Source organism: Lactuca saligna, chromosome 5, assembly GCF_052625555.1.
Source record: "Lactuca saligna cultivar CGN05327 chromosome 5, ASM5262555v1, whole genome shotgun sequence".
Lineage (NCBI taxonomy): Eukaryota > Viridiplantae > Streptophyta > Magnoliopsida > Asterales > Asteraceae > Lactuca > Lactuca saligna.
The window spans coordinates 317,519,066-317,535,587 of NC_136421.1; the positions used below are offsets into that span (position 1 = coordinate 317,519,066).

A 16,522-nucleotide genomic window follows, 5' to 3' on the forward strand; every position below is an offset into this window, starting at 1 on the left:
ACCCCTACACCCTTCACCCATACACACACCACACCTACCTCCACCATACCGTGAGTTCTAAACCTGGTGATTAACCTTGATCAATAAGGTTTAAGCTTTGTGACAGCAACTGGAACAAATTACATGGGAGAGGAAAGCAAGAACATGTAACAAAAGATCTTCTAGAAAATTTTCTTGTTCACCAAGTCTTTGAAGTGTAACTAAAAACAGATGGAGATATAGAACAAGTGCATGTATATGTTCTTCAAAAATTCAAAGAGAAAAATCATGATCAGGTGATGAGAAAGAACAGGAACAGAAGAGATAAAAAAACTTGTTGACTAAGCTTTCTTCTTATTAAAAGTTAACTAGAATTAATTTAAAACAACTAATATATGCCTAAAAAACCTAATACAACATGGCTATCAAAAACAGAATATTAAACAAATACCAAAAGCTTAAATATGACAATTTTTCCCAAAATACCCCTAGGATTGAAACTGTCACATATTTTGAATTACTCCAACACACACCTAAACCCACATGTACACGCCTACGACTACAAGCCCAACACACGCTCATGTCCATCCCCACCCTACCCTATCCCTATTCCCGTAACCACACCCGCTCGTATTCGTATATACCCACACACACATCTTTCTTTAACTCTTCTAATCTCCACCCAACTCTTGACTAAGGTGTTTGTTTTTTATCTGCAGATCTTTTTGGTCTCTTTTGTTTGCACTACACAGACCACACGTATACATTAGCCTTCACAGTCTGTTTGTTTTTTTGAAAAGTGCATGATTAAAAATGTCTGCACGCCCTCTTCTTAGCACAGATGTGAACTAGAGTATTATGACGTTTTCAGATATTTTCTAGCCTAAAAAAAACACATATATCTTTGTTTTTTTTTTCTTTTTTTAAATTTATATTTATTCCAACTTTATTAATGATAAACAATTTGAAAAAAAAGTTACAATACTTACAAAAAGGTTTGACGACACAAACATGATATTTTTGACAAATTTGTAAATAAAAATTTATTATAATAATTCTATGTTGAAGTTGTTTATGTAAATATGAACAAAAAAAATCATAATATACTGTTATATTTGTGCCAAATTTTATAAAACATTATTTAGTACAGTATCGATATTTTCTTGAGAAACTATTTACGGTACGTTTATAATTGATTTAATTGAAAAAATAGAAATTTATTTTCATCCATTTATGTATCAAATTCTTTGATTGCTAATTAGAATGTTTAGGTATAACTTTGCGATCAAAATTATTGATTTTTATCAAATATATACGTTAATTCGTACTATTTTTATTTTCACTTTTTATATAATAATACATAAAATTGTTAGTTATTTATAAGAAAGTCATAAAATATTAAAAAATCATTTAAAGTTCAAAAAATACAATTTATTTAGATTTTAGTTTATTTTAATTGTCTGTAGATATTAAAAAAAACAAACAAGAATTTTTTTTTTCAGACTGCAGACGTTTGGTCCACATCTTCTACTATAAAGCTCTACAGATGTGGTTTGCAGACTGCATATATATTGCATTAGGGAAAACAAACAACACATAAGTTGCCCCAAATCTCCAAAGCAAGGGATTTATTAATTTTATAAGTGCAAATATATATTTTTGATGGTGTACAGCTATTAATTTTCTTTATATATTATATGCAAATTCAGTAAAAAAAACGTAGTTTGATTGGGCAAAATTTAATAAATGAAAGTTCTATCATTTATAATAATAATAATAATAATAATAATAACAACAACAACAACAATAATATACAAAAAATCAATAAAACGGTATTTTAATAACATAATCTATTTTTCATTTTTTTTTTGACAAATATACAAACCAAACAAAAAACATAGTCTATTTCATGTGAGACACGCACACAATTGATTCCGATTCCAATTCGTTTGATATATTTCATTTCTTGCAAAAATATTATGCGAAATCACCCAATTGCCACTATCAGAAAACTGGGCGATTTCTAACGGCAATATCCGTCGGAAATCCGTCGCAAGACAAGATTTCTGACGGAACTCAGTTTGTCTTAAAAAGCCCCATAGGTATTATTTGTGACGAAATACCGATGGATTTCCGATGGACAACGACGACCATTTCTCGGACCTCTTTGACCAAATTAACGATGCAATACCGACCAAGACCTGACAGATACTATCTATGACAAATTATCAACAGAAACTTCTTTGTAATGGACTACCGACGTTAGTCATGGATTACCGACGGAACCATAATCACCGACAAATATTTTTATTATTTATTAATACAAATAACTAGATAAATAGTAATAATAATAATAATTACCTTTTTTTGTAAAAAAAGTAAATAATTATTTATTTACTAATACTAATAGTTACGATAAATACTAATTAATAATTATTATTATATTATTTTAATTAAAAAAATAAATAATTAGTTAAGTACTAGTAATATTATAAGTAATTAAACTATTTTTATATACTAATACTAATAAAAAAGTGTATTTATTTGGTTGATAATTATAATATTTTAATTATAAAAGTTAATATTTAATTATTATTATTATTATTATTATTATTATTATTATTATTATTATTATTATTATTTGAGTTATTTTTATAATAATACTAACAATTTTTTTTTACTTATAACCTAAAACAACATTTGCGTTGATAATTTATAATTTTCATAATAATTTTAAGTAATAACAAAATTTAATAATTAGTAAATGGAATTATTATCATTATATATATATATATATATATATATATATATATATATATATATATATATATATATATATATATTAAGAATTACACAATTAATAATATTAATAATAATAATTGAAATGTTTTTAGGATATTTGTATAAAAAATGTTGATTTTTTTTTTCTAAAAAACAATTCCATCGGAAATTCGTTGGTGATTACCGACTGAATACCAACGGATGCTCCAAGTCTAGTATTTCGTTTACATTCTGTCAATAATCACCAACGGATTCCAATGGAATTTATTTCGGTTACTATTTTGTTTGTATTCCGTTACTGAAATTAGTGTTTTTATGTTTGTCACAATTCTCTCGGAATTTAGTCACTAATTTCCGACGAAAAAATTATGTCACTAATTTTCGTAGGAATTCACCCAGTTTTTATGGTAGTGTGCTTGCTAAAGATATGTCAAACTTCTGTTAATAAATCAATTAGGAAATATAAAGTAATGGAATATTTGTTTTTTTTTTTTTTTTTTTTTTTTTTTTTTTTTTACAAAAAATATATTCTCACGTAGTTCATTCAGTTAAATTAGGAAATATAAAGTAATGGAATATTTGTTTTTTTACAAAAAATGCATTCTCACATAGTTCATTCAGTTAAACGGACATGTGAGCTTGATATTATTTGAATAAAAAGATAAACATGTTTGAACGTATGTGATATAAAAAGAATCATAGCCCACCCAAAGCAATATCATTCCCAGTCTTTTTACCGTAGAATATAAATATATAAATTGATGGAATCTGTTTGAAACAATATTGACCAGTCCTTTTCAACTTGTACAGTCCCCGTAAAATGTGGAAGAGTCTAACCCACGGTCTAGAGCTTGCCCACGTCCAACAAACATGTTAATTACTCACTTAAATCATGATTTGAAACATTTAATCAATATGTAATATGATTATTATTTTTTGCAAGAAGAATATATGTGTTCAACTTGTTCCACCATTTTGTGAGTATCCATCTTTCAAAGATACCTTTAGTAGTTTTCAAGCATCGAAGCACCTCATCTTTTGAATTTTCTTGATCCGAGAAAAGGCATCAAGCTTTCCCGGTTTCATATAAATACAAGTGCCATCAACACCTCAAACTTCAACCAAAACTCATTTCCCACTTCCTTCCTATTAAAAAAATCTAGACTGGACTTTGATCGAGTGAGATGGAGAAGATAAAATCATTGGTATCCGAGAATGGTGTTGTGGTTTTCACCAAGAGCACCTGTTGCTTGTGCTACAGTGTCACCATTCTGTTCCAAGAACTTGGGGTGAACCCTTTAGTGTATGCGATAGACCAAGATCCTCAAGGAAGGGAGATGGAGAAGGCTTTCCTGAAGCAAGGGTGTAACTCACCCCCTGTGCCAGTTGTATACATAGGTGGCAAGCTTGTGGGGTCCACCAACGAGGTCATGTCCCTCCACCTAAGCGGCTCCCTCATTCCTCTTATCAAAACGTATCAGTCCCTCTCTTAAACTAACAAGCTCCACTCTAGAGAAATCGGGCTGGCTCAAGTCTACAGGCAGTAGTAATCTATTTGTTCAACTAGACTATGTTATGTATTAATTATTAGTACATTTGTAGTTTTTCATTAGCTTTAGGGTAAGGAAGATTGGCTTTTAGGCAATAATTATGATTATCAGTAGTTTTTATTTAATCTGTTCACTTGGCTTTTAGGCAAAAGTCTGTTACCTGTGCCGTTGCCTCGCTGGACAACAAAAATCATTATGGCCATCGGGAATCAGGCCCTTAAAGTATTAAAACTTGAGAGTAACTATCCTCCAAAGTCAGTTTCACAATTGGGAACTGGTGGGGCAAATCATTAACAGTTCTTATTAGTACGTAGGTGTAAATGAGCCAAGCCGATCCCAAACTCTTAGCCTCGTTAATGTTTTTAAGGCTCGAGCTTCAGCTTGGCTCGTTTTGTTTCAACCTTTACAAATGAAACTCTAGATTGGCTCGTTAAGGATCTAAGAGTCTTGGGCTCCGCTTGACCCCGACTTGTTTATCAAGCAAGCCTAAACAAGCCAAAGTTTGGCTTGCTCGATTAGACAAAAAGTAAATAAAAATATTAACTTGGGTATATATGATCAAACCCTTACAATATTCATAAAAAGTCCCTAAACTATGCATTAAGCGAAGTTGACCACATATCGACTAAATAGGGTTATTTTTCCTCTTTATATAAGTTCCTCTTTCATTCATTTTCTTTACATAAACTCGGATCAATTGAGAATTCATAGTTTTATAAGAGCCATAATATATATATATTTTTTTGCCATCAATTATGTTTGTTAAAAGAAATGACTTAATGAATTAAGACTCACGTACATAAGTGCATTCGTAAAAGAACTCAAAAACATGATTTTTTTTTTTTAAAGTGCCTGTGTGCACAAATCAAAAACACAAAAATGCTTACAAGCACACATATATGCATGCATGTTTTATAAGAGCCACAATTTTTTTTTTTTGCCATCAATTATGTTTGTTAAAAGAAATGACTTAATGAATTAAGACACACGTACATAATTGCATTCGTAAAAGAACTTAAAAACATGATTTTTTTTTAAGTGCATGTGTGCACAAAAAAAAAATGCTTACGAGCACACATATATGCATGCATGTTTTATAAGAGCCATAATTTTTTTTTTTTGCCATCAATTATGTTTGTTAAAAGAAATGACTTAATGAATTAAGATACACGTATATAAGTGCATTCGTAAAAGAAAACATAAAAGAAATGACTTAATGAATTAAGATGCACGTATATAAGTGCATTCGTAAAAGAACTTAAATACATGATTCTTTTTAAGTGCATGTGTGCACAAAAAAAAATAAAAAATAAAAAAATAATGCTTACAAGCACACATATATGCATGCATGTTTTTTTAGTTAATGTAAGAATTGTCACATAATATATTGTTTATATGTATTTTGTATATTATCAGATTTTAGTTTTGCTATTCGCGGCCCATGCCCTAATTGTATATATGTAACATCGCCAGTTTTGGCATAAAGTTTTTGCCCATTTTTAGTGAAAATAAAATAAAATAATCAAATTAATAAAATAAAATAAATGAAAAATAAATTAATTAATAAAATATTTTAGATTAAAAATTTAAAGAAAATAGTTAATTTGCACTTAAAAATAGAAAATAAATTAGGAGAGACTAAATTCGACAAAATGGTCAAACTTTAGGGAAGAAATTGTAATTGTTTGCAATTATTCTGATAAGATAATTATATTTTGGAATTTACGTATAAAACTTATAAAATCCATTAATTTTTTTTGGAATGAGAAATCCAATCTATTCCTACTAAACTATTCCTAATATCACCTCTCGACGAATGAGACTTGAACCTTCGACCTTAATGAATAAGAGCAACACCTAGTATAACGAGACTTGAACTTTTGACCTTAATGAAGGAGAGCAACACCTAGTACCACCGACTAAAAGCCCAATTTTAGTATTAAAAATGAGAAAGTTTAAACTAGAAAGGTAGTTTTAAGGGTTTAGCAGTCATAAGTATATAAGCTAGTTTAAATCTATTCTCCCACATTTTCCATCAAAACAATCCAAAGAGTTTGACATGGAGATAGAGGATATTTCTTCTCCCATTTTCAGTTATGAAATAGAATCGACACAAATCTATAGTTGAAGGTTCATTTGATTGGATACAAACAAGATATACTAAGAACAAAAGAATAAGAATATTAAAACAAAGGTGGTTTTCATTAAGAAAAATTATCACCAAGAGAACCGGTGCACAAAGCAATCAACAAAAAGTGATAATTAGGGTTTAGCCATGTTACAAGATTATATACTAAACTATAGGAGATAAGATTTATATTGATTCTCCAGATCTTATGTTATATCAAATCGCTGATTTGATGGGATTGATTCTTCAATGATAAATACAAATCTGGTATATAAGGAATGGATCATATTAGATCTTCAGAATACTTCTTCACCAAGTAATTCTGACCTCTCTAGATTTAGACATCAACATTAGCACATCAGAGCATCAATGTTAGCCTCAGGGAGATCAGCTTCAACGTCAACGTTAGTGTCAGTGTTACATTTATCAAGTTCAACTTTAGGTAGAGTGACTAATCATCAACGTGTGTCATCAATGTATCACCTGATCAGTCTGTCATCAATATAGGACCTTCATCGTATAGACACACTGATCGGTCTTTAATGAATGCTCTTTGTGCTATAATACTTTAGTTCCTTGATGCCAATAATGTGTTCAGGGTCTTTTGCTCATTAGGGAACGATCTTCAGTCTTTGACATATGAACTTCCATCAACATATATTCATATAAACTAACTAAAAAAACTTTAACAGATTAGCTTGTCTAGCTGTACTATTTATGCTTGCTCAGAAAAGATGATTGTCTATAATAAGCAGATAAATATAACTATAATGTATATATTTTGCATCATCAAATCTATAAAAATATGGTCCTAACAATAGTTGTGTTTGGAACCACAAGGGAAATGATGGAATCATGAATCAATAATGGGTTTGTGATTGATATTATACTTGAGGTATTGTTTGGAAGATTTTAGTGATCATTTGAAGACTAGATTAAATCTTCAATTTAGATAAAAGAATTGGTTATTTATTACTCTCAATTACTAATTATGTAATGCGTATGTTAGTACATACTTAAGACCTTTGGGAATAAGTTAGATATGCATAGAACCAATTTGGACACTTCTAGATAGCTTGGAATGGGTTTTATCCATTTTTGGGTTGATGTATTTGACTAGGTTGAGAACTATGTTACATCCTTTTTTTTCATTTTCTTTGTTTTGTCCATAACTCATGTAAATTGTATCCAAATCAGCCCCCATTTTTTGCATGCGTTCTTATATTTACAAGGGGATGGTTTTGAAAGAACCAAAATTTAGTTTTAAAAGAAAAGGCTTAATAAGAAACTTAATGGGAAACGTAAGGGATTTTAACACATCTTTTGTTACTCATAGGTGATACTTAGATTATTAAAATGTTCTAGAAGAGAAAGGAGGTAGTTAAAGCTACAAAAATATCAATGTTAGTTTACCGGGAGTATATATATATATATATATATATATATATATATATATATATATATATATATATATATATATATATATATATATATAATTAAATTGGTGAGATGTTTTCTTATAATTTACTATATGATATGTCTTACCTGTAATGTGTATACTATAGATATTGTTTCTACATTGCATAGAACTTGTTTTAGAAATTACTTTACTTTCTTGATTTGAAAACTATTTGGGATCTTACTTATGCATTCATTTAGGAAGGGAGGTCGCGTGTCTCACCCTGGATATTCATGTAGGATTTAAATAGTTGGAGTAGCAATATTTCTAGATAATTATTATGTACACGCATGGTTCACTACCCCTTATATGGTGCATGCGTGATGGTTTACGTGTCACCAACTTGTATGTTGTCAGGAAAATAAAGGTTATAAGTTCAGCGATTCTTCTATACCATTAAGAGGTTCGATGATCATTGTGCGATGCTTCCATGCTTGCCAATTAACCATTATTGCGAGTTTGGACCTTTTGAGATTAACTTAGGTATATAAAGGTATGCATAATGCATTATTGATATTATTTGTTGATTGGGTTAACCTAATTTGGTTGTTAAATCTTTTAAAGCTTATTGATCTTATATAGCTAACTATTGTTAGCCTATTTCCTTCTATTGACTTGAGTTGATTATAACACACATCTTTAAAATCCTATGGATAAGTCATTTGGAGATAGTTCCATGGATCCACAACTTGACCAACGAGTCAAGTTTATCACATTCTACATGTCATTAGCGATGTTAGGAATATATGAGTTGACGTGTTTCAAAAAGTTTGTGTCATGCATTGTAATTGAAATCATCAAGATTTAAGGTTAGAGGAATGAACGATTTGATGTTTGTAAATAGTTTATTGGAACTGACCATTGGATGATAAGGAGATAGATGTGGAATAAGCAATTGTTGTTGGTCAGAGTGAAGGAAAATAGTAAATAGTGCAACACCATTAAAGTAGTGGCAGATTTAGAAAGAAGAAAGAAAAGTTAGGGTTGCACAAATTTTTTAGGTGTTGCACTACTAGAAAACACTCATTTATGAAAACAGTTTTCATCACAAAATTGCCAATAAACCGGCGAATTTACATTAAATTCACAATTATCAGACTTTTGTGATGGATTGCCAAAAGATTCGTGATAGATTTATGATGAATTTCCAACGGATGTGTGACGTATTTTGTCGAATTGTCACTAAATTTACATTTGATGGGGAAATTTGAAGGGTAGCCCATGCTACCCCATGCAACATAGTAAATCTGCCTTAGAGAGAAAGAGAGATAGATAGATAGAGAGAGAGACAGAGAGAGAGAGAGACTAAGGATTTCTTTGGTATGATAGAATGGAATGACCAAAATAGAATGGACAACATGATGAAATGAGCAAGGTAATGAAATGGATTATTATGTTTTATTGTCGTATATGCATGTTTGGTTAGCTTTAAGGGTATGAGGTATTTAAACATATTGTTTTTATCAATAAATATAAACCTAAGTAGTGTAAGATTGATAAATAAAGACAAAGGTTATTCTATAATAATAAACTTAATTAAAAAAATATATGGTAAGATAAAATGAAGCATACTTTTTCGAAATACACCTTATATGCTTTATATTAGTTTGAAAAGAATTATTTATGATCTAAAAAAGTTATAAAATAAAAAGAACTAAACATAATGAAATGTATAAATATAATTATAAGTTAAATGAAATCTTTAAATATAATTATAAATAAAAATATATATATATTTAGAGTAAATTACATGAATGGTCCCTTTAGTTTGTGTTAAATTGCATGTTTACTCCCAAAAAAATTTCTTAATTCGGATCATCCTTATAACTTACTTTTTTTTTTCGTGCTTACTCCCTCGTAGACTTAAAATGACCATTCTACCCTCATCTATTTCTTTTCTGATTTTTAAAATATAATTATTGATAATTGTTTTTTGATTTATTAATTTTTGTATGCCCTAACCCCAACTCATGAGTTCAACCACCACCATCGTCTTCTCCAGCATGCCACTTTCTTTCTCGGAAAAAACCCAATGTTCAACACTCATTTAATCAAAACCTGATTTCACCAATTCACTGAAGATTAATGCACACGGTACCCACTACCTCAACCCTCCACCTCCCCACCACATTTGATCTTCTCTGATTAGACTGTTGACCTCCCTCGCTAAATTGTTTTTGATGAAACCAAAGTCATTAATGGTGTGATCAAATCCCTCTTTTCTTTGCACAAAACAAACTCAAAAGAAACATAACAAATGTGCATTCCATTTCATTTGATCTGATTTTAAAGAAAAATATCCTAATACCATCTCTACTGTATTTGTTTCTCTACACAAAAGTAGTTCAAAAGAAACATATATGTCATTCAGTTTGATCAAATTTTAAATAAACATGCCATTTATCACATATGGTGATAAAAACAAACCATTTATTTTTCTTCCCAGCCTTACCAACAACATTATAGCAAGCCCCAATGGTATCTGACGATTTCATCCACTTAGCAGTAAGAATTATCACTAACTGTGACATCCCCATTTTCACGGCCAGAAAAGACCGATTTTGTTTATACTTTATAAAAATCAGAGTACCCATTTTAATAAAAATGTTGCGGAATTTGTTCCCAGTAAAACATGATAAATATGTTATCAAAGCATTTCCGAAGAAAAATATTTTTATTCATTTAAAAATATTTGTGATGTCATCGTCAAAATAGAAACATAAGCATAAACAGAACTTACATTCATTATCACTAGTGATTTATATCTCCTTAATCTCTTAGAGTAATATGACTTCATATCAACACCTGTGATATAAATAAACTGAGTGGGTCAGGTTGGGAAACCTGATGAATACATTGGGTTTTCAACCCACAATAATATAATTATTATGTTTAATCTTCAAACAATTAATCAACCTAATTACACATCCCCATTATCTTCTTTACTCCTAAGGATCTACCCTCAGAATCAAATATTCCTCATTCATTTATTCCTAAGGATCATCCTAAAGAATCGGCATGAAGTTTATTGTTACCAAGGTTTATAGATTACAACTGGTGAACACGTAGTCCAAAACATCTGGTGAACACTTAGTTCAAAAATAACTAGTGAACACACTTAGTTCAACAATACCTAGTGAACACACTCAGTTCAAAATACCTAATGAGCACCTAGTTCAAAAATACCTACAGGTTACAAGCCTGCTAGCGTTCCACTAGACTATAAGTCTGTGGTCATCATCTATACTCCACTAGATGACTGGATCACTATCAACATTGATGTCTTTCATCGTGTTATCACACAGCTACTATTTCATCTACCAATGTTTTACCCAACACATTTTGTAGATATAAAATACATATACAGTTTAAATAATTTAAAACATGTATAAAAATCTTTCACCCAGCATAGACAGCAAGTATTCAGACAATATGCACACATAACACGTAATTTATATTAAAATATTTCATATCTATGTGTAAGATGAATGTAACTATTCACTCACTTGAAAAGGTAGTGACTCGATACTCAGACGACACTTCGTTTACTTTAAACAACTCCTTTGACAGAACCTGGTATCATTACCATTAGAGTTTAGTCTAATGCTCGGCGAGACTAATTAATAGTGTAACTATTATTACTAATATATAAGCATTAACACAATACTTTTCACCTACTATATACAAATAGGGGCCAGACATGGAACACCGGAGGGCAGGATCATTTTGGCATATAGCATTACTAAAATCGAGCAACCCAAGCGGCCTTCCAAACCAGATTCCCCGTACCGCGGGTGGTTAAAAAGATATTATGACGACACTTATATAACTCATAATAATAGCCCAACTATTTATTATAAGGTCCTAATAGCATTACTATATTTAAATAAAAACTATATTTAAAATAGCGTAGGCGTATCTTACCTACGAAGGGGTTTGGCTAGAAGTCGGGCTCTGCAGGGGCAGAACTTCCGAGCTGAAAGCTCTTCTTCTCGGAGTTGTCGAGCGCTCTGAGGCTTTCTTCTAGCACTAGGGGAGTTTTGGGAGGTTTAGAGAGAGTGTAGAGAGAAGAAAGAATGGGAAATGTGTGAATAAAATGAGGGTGGAAGAAGTTCTATCTATAGGGTGAAATATGGTTGAACTTGGTGCCACATGTCACCATCTGGTGGCAAAACTTGGGGAGAAAGCAATGACTAAGATTGTGCCACGTCACCTATTTTCGCACAGCATACTTTCGACTTCTAAAATCCGTAACTTTCGCATAAGAGCTCCGTTTTTGTCGTTCTTTATATCCAAACGCAGGTAAAAATATTATCTACAACTTTCATTTAGACTACGTCGGCTAATTCTCGACCGATCTTAAATTTAACAGTAGGAGGAGATTATGCTGTTAAATGTCCGCATAAAATTCATAACTCTTATTTAGGTCACGTAAGCCAAAAACCGCTCGAATTAAAATTCAAGTTTCGGGTCGTGCATTGCTACGCCAAATCTTAAAAAATTCATAACTTCCTCACAGGAAGTCAAATTTGAGCGTTTTTTTTTATGCTCTTGGTTTAACGTATACTACAACTTTTGCTTAGATCACTAAGACTAAAAAGTCATCTATCCTAAATTCACTATTTACGTCTTCTAGTGCCGTGTCGGTTTTGCCGTAAAACTTCGACGGGCCATAACTTCTTCGTTATAACTCGGATTTCAGCGTTCTTTATATGTACGGAACCCTTGTAACATATACTACAACTTGGTTAAGATTAATCCTTCTAAATAATCTTTCATTAAAAACTCACTTTTGACGCTCATTATCTCTAAATTAACTAGCCCGGATCTGCGAGCGTTACACTGACCATCATCAGATCTGGTTCATAGAGAAATACATATATTTGTTTCTTTCCATCAAATTTTATAGGAGATAGAACAAGATGACTAGGTGAAGGGTGGATCTAATGACACGAATAACTTTTGACAGTCAAGGGTTGAAGTTGGGGAACTCGATGGTGTTTTGATGGATTGTGGATGCCCGATCACGATCAACGATAAAGTAACGACGCTATGACTACTTTTGGCGAGGAAACGAGACAAAAGAGGAATCAACAGTGCGGGTAAGAAAGAGAAGGTTGTGCTTTTATCTCGTGTGGTACTTTAATGGATTGCGGCGACTAATGATGACCATCGAGAGAGAAGTGGCGTTAAAGCTTCTTCCGGCGAGAAGACGAGACAAAGAGGAACCAATTAGATTTTTTCTGGTCATCTACTCTAATAAATGAATTTTTTTTGCCACATGTTAAACTCTCATTCAATTTGGCAAATATTATTTTGTGGTTATTTTGAATTAATTTTTTTTCCACATATCATTTTATGAGTTAATCTATTTTATTAAATTTCGCATAACATTTTAATATAATAATTGTAATAAATGTAGTAATAAATTGATATCAATTTCATTAATAAACTTACCTTTTAATTTCAAAACTTTTAATTAAGGCTCATTAGTTTTTTTTTTCTTATTTGTTTAAATTTTAACGATAAAAAGTATTTCAGTTATAATAATTTATTATTATTATTATTATTTTATAAATTTAAAGTTTTCAAATATTTTAATCTTTATATTTAACTTTTTTTTAATTAATCCATATAATACATGCGTTTCACAACTAGTTAGGTATAAAGCATTAGGCGATAAAGGAAGGATAATAAATGGGCCATATTTAATTAACCTTTTTAAAATAAAATAACGGATACAACAAATAAAAACAAATTTATAAGGGTATATTTGTCTTTTCACATTGATTAGGGATCAAACACGAAACAATAAAAAAAACTTTAGGGATGGTTCAAGTTAAAAAATAAAGTTAAAGACTAAGCAAACAAATTACCTCAAACTAGAGGGACCATTCACATAATTTACTCAGATATTTAATTAAAATTTTGAAATATACTAAAATGATTATTCTCATGAATACTATACAAATATAAATAATTTTAAATTTTAAATGTATAGCATTGCATTCTAAGAAAAAAAAAACACCTCCCCATGGAATAAAAACAAGCCCATGAGAAATGTTGTATTTCATTGCTTATTGTAACGAATCAAGATTCTTTTTTCATTCCGCTTAAATGCTCCATTCCATTACATCTATGATTATTACGTACCAAAAGGCGCCTAGCACTATGCAATTGGATACATTTCCTAAAACTCAATGGTATTAGGCCGGACGGTATGTGTGACCCTCAGTTGGACACCATCCCTTGACTGAGGGAAAAAGGTGAGGGAGCGCATTCCCTCACTATCACACCTATTCCTATTAACTAATTTTTTTTTAATATTTATTAAATTATATACCTATTAAAAATTAAAAAAATATACATATCAAAACTCATGGTTTTTAATTCCCTACAAAGTGTATATACTATTTATAGGAAATATATTTAAAAAAAATTAAAAAAATAGTGACGGAAGCTTCCCACCCATCATTGGGTTTTAGGTGAGGAAAAAGAAAATGGTGAAAAGAGCGGTGTGACCAACAAAAAGTGAGGAAAACTATCCACTCATACCCTCCGGTCTTAGTATTGAGAAAGGAATAAATACAATAATACCAATGGACCATGGGCCAAGCTATACATGCAAAATATACCAATGGATCATAGATTTATAGATGTAGTTTTTAAAAGAACCGATTTTACTATACAAAAAAGGTTTGTTACCTGTTTGACATCTCACTCGTTATACGATGATAACTAAGTTTTATTTTCTAAAAAAATGGGATTAGTTTAAAACGTTATCCATTAATAGGATTCACACGTAAGAAAAAAAAATAATAAACTAAAGAGAAAAAGGTATAGAAAGGATCGCACCATTCGTTGAACCCCGCTTGGTTGATTTGGTTTGCTCTCCATCTTTCTACAATGTGTCATCAAATCTAATACGTTTTTGTTGTAATGTTGTACGTTTATAAAACTATATATACCAGGGACACTCAATTCTATATTGAAGACAAAAACTAAACAAGTAATGTCACTATCTCCAAAACCATCTCATTTAGTCATTTTATTCTCCAAATAACTCTTCTCATCTCTTTTGTCAATCTCTAGACCAGATGTCATCTAAGGAGACACTCTCTACTTTTGGATGGAGGTACAATTATCTACATCTTACGTCTCCTTACTCTTTTCCTATGGGACTTGTGTCTTTTTTATGTTTATATTTACTTATAATTGTTTTTTATTTAAACATACTTACAAGAAAAGCAAAAGCACCAATGATGATATTTCGAGTAGGAAGAATATACTTTGAAAGACAAGAAGAATATCTATATTTTGTCATTTAGGAATTGTAGCAGAGACTCTTCTATCATGCAATCTTTTCCAAACGTCGAGAATATTTTCTCAAATGATTTTATTATGCCTTTATAGATTTCATATGCAATTTTCTGTTACAAGTGAAGATTGATTTGAATAAAAGAAGATATATGTTTTAATTTTATTTTTAATACTAAAATCCCAACATATATGTGAATATGCACAAAGTGTTCAAAAGGACGAAACCTGGCTTTAGAGTTGAGACAAGGCATAAATGGACCGGTTCTGGTTTTAAGCGGCAAAACTGGACCAGGCCTAACTCTTGGCAACTGAGACCGGTTCTTGGAAGAACCGGTCTCAAGCTTAAAGAATCATTCCTTTTGGTGTGGATCTTTGCATGTGAAAGTAAGTAACTTTCTCAATCACATAAATACAACGATCGATCTCTTTTTGGTTTCCTACTGTTGAAACTGTTGTAACAGCATGCATCAAGATGCAAAAGAATCTATGCCATTAGCATCTCTGAAGATGTTCTTGTTCCAGGATTCCTCAAGCCCACCATCAAGGGGTAAATTGCAAAAAGTGCAGGACGCTTTTATCATTTCCAATCAATGCAACATACTTTTCTTATAACCATTTATTGTAACAAACTACCATTAACATTTTTACCCAAATTTATGTAATGTTTTACATAACATGGTACAAAAGTTATAAGTTTATTGCCAAAGGGAACACCCACCCAAACTCTCTAACCTTGGTATGCACTACTATTAGAAATTTTGTTTTTCAATTACAAAAGACTTCCAGTAATCTAGAATTATATGAATGTAGCAGATATGCAACTTCTTTAGAACGGGAATATGCAGATCACAAAAGATAAAAAGCAAGTCTAACGAAGAAGCTAAAACACCAGCACTTCTTTGTTCTTGATCTTTTCTGTGAGCTTTATGGAAAAGGGAATCTGAAAAGGAATTGAAACTAACAAATATATTAATCAGAGCAAATGAAAATGAAAGACTAGAGCATTCAATACCTTTCTTTATTTAAAAGTAGAGCATATATATCTTCTGAACTTTTTTGAAAATGAAGGTTGCGGAATGTCAGAAGCTGAATATATCACCTGCACTTTTTCTTTCTTATATTTTTGGGTTCTTATTTGTATCAAATGGAGATGCTAAGGCAACTCTCTCATTCTTCAATAGCATTCAATACTCATTTTGTAGACATAAAATGATCCTGGAAGGATCAAATAACCTTTTTAAAGTTTGCTGATTTAAACCATCTTTTCAATTTCGAAGATTCAAAAAATATAGATTTACGTGTGAG

The 16,522-nt window shown here is 30.8% G+C and overlaps 1 pseudogene; it reads left to right on the forward strand.

Moving 5' to 3' along the window:
- The first annotated feature begins 3,866 nt into the window (after window positions 1-3,866).
- Window positions 3,867-4,600, forward strand: LOC144998753 (monothiol glutaredoxin-S11 pseudogene; annotated as a pseudogene).
- The last annotated feature ends 11,922 nt before the right edge of the window (window positions 4,601-16,522 follow it).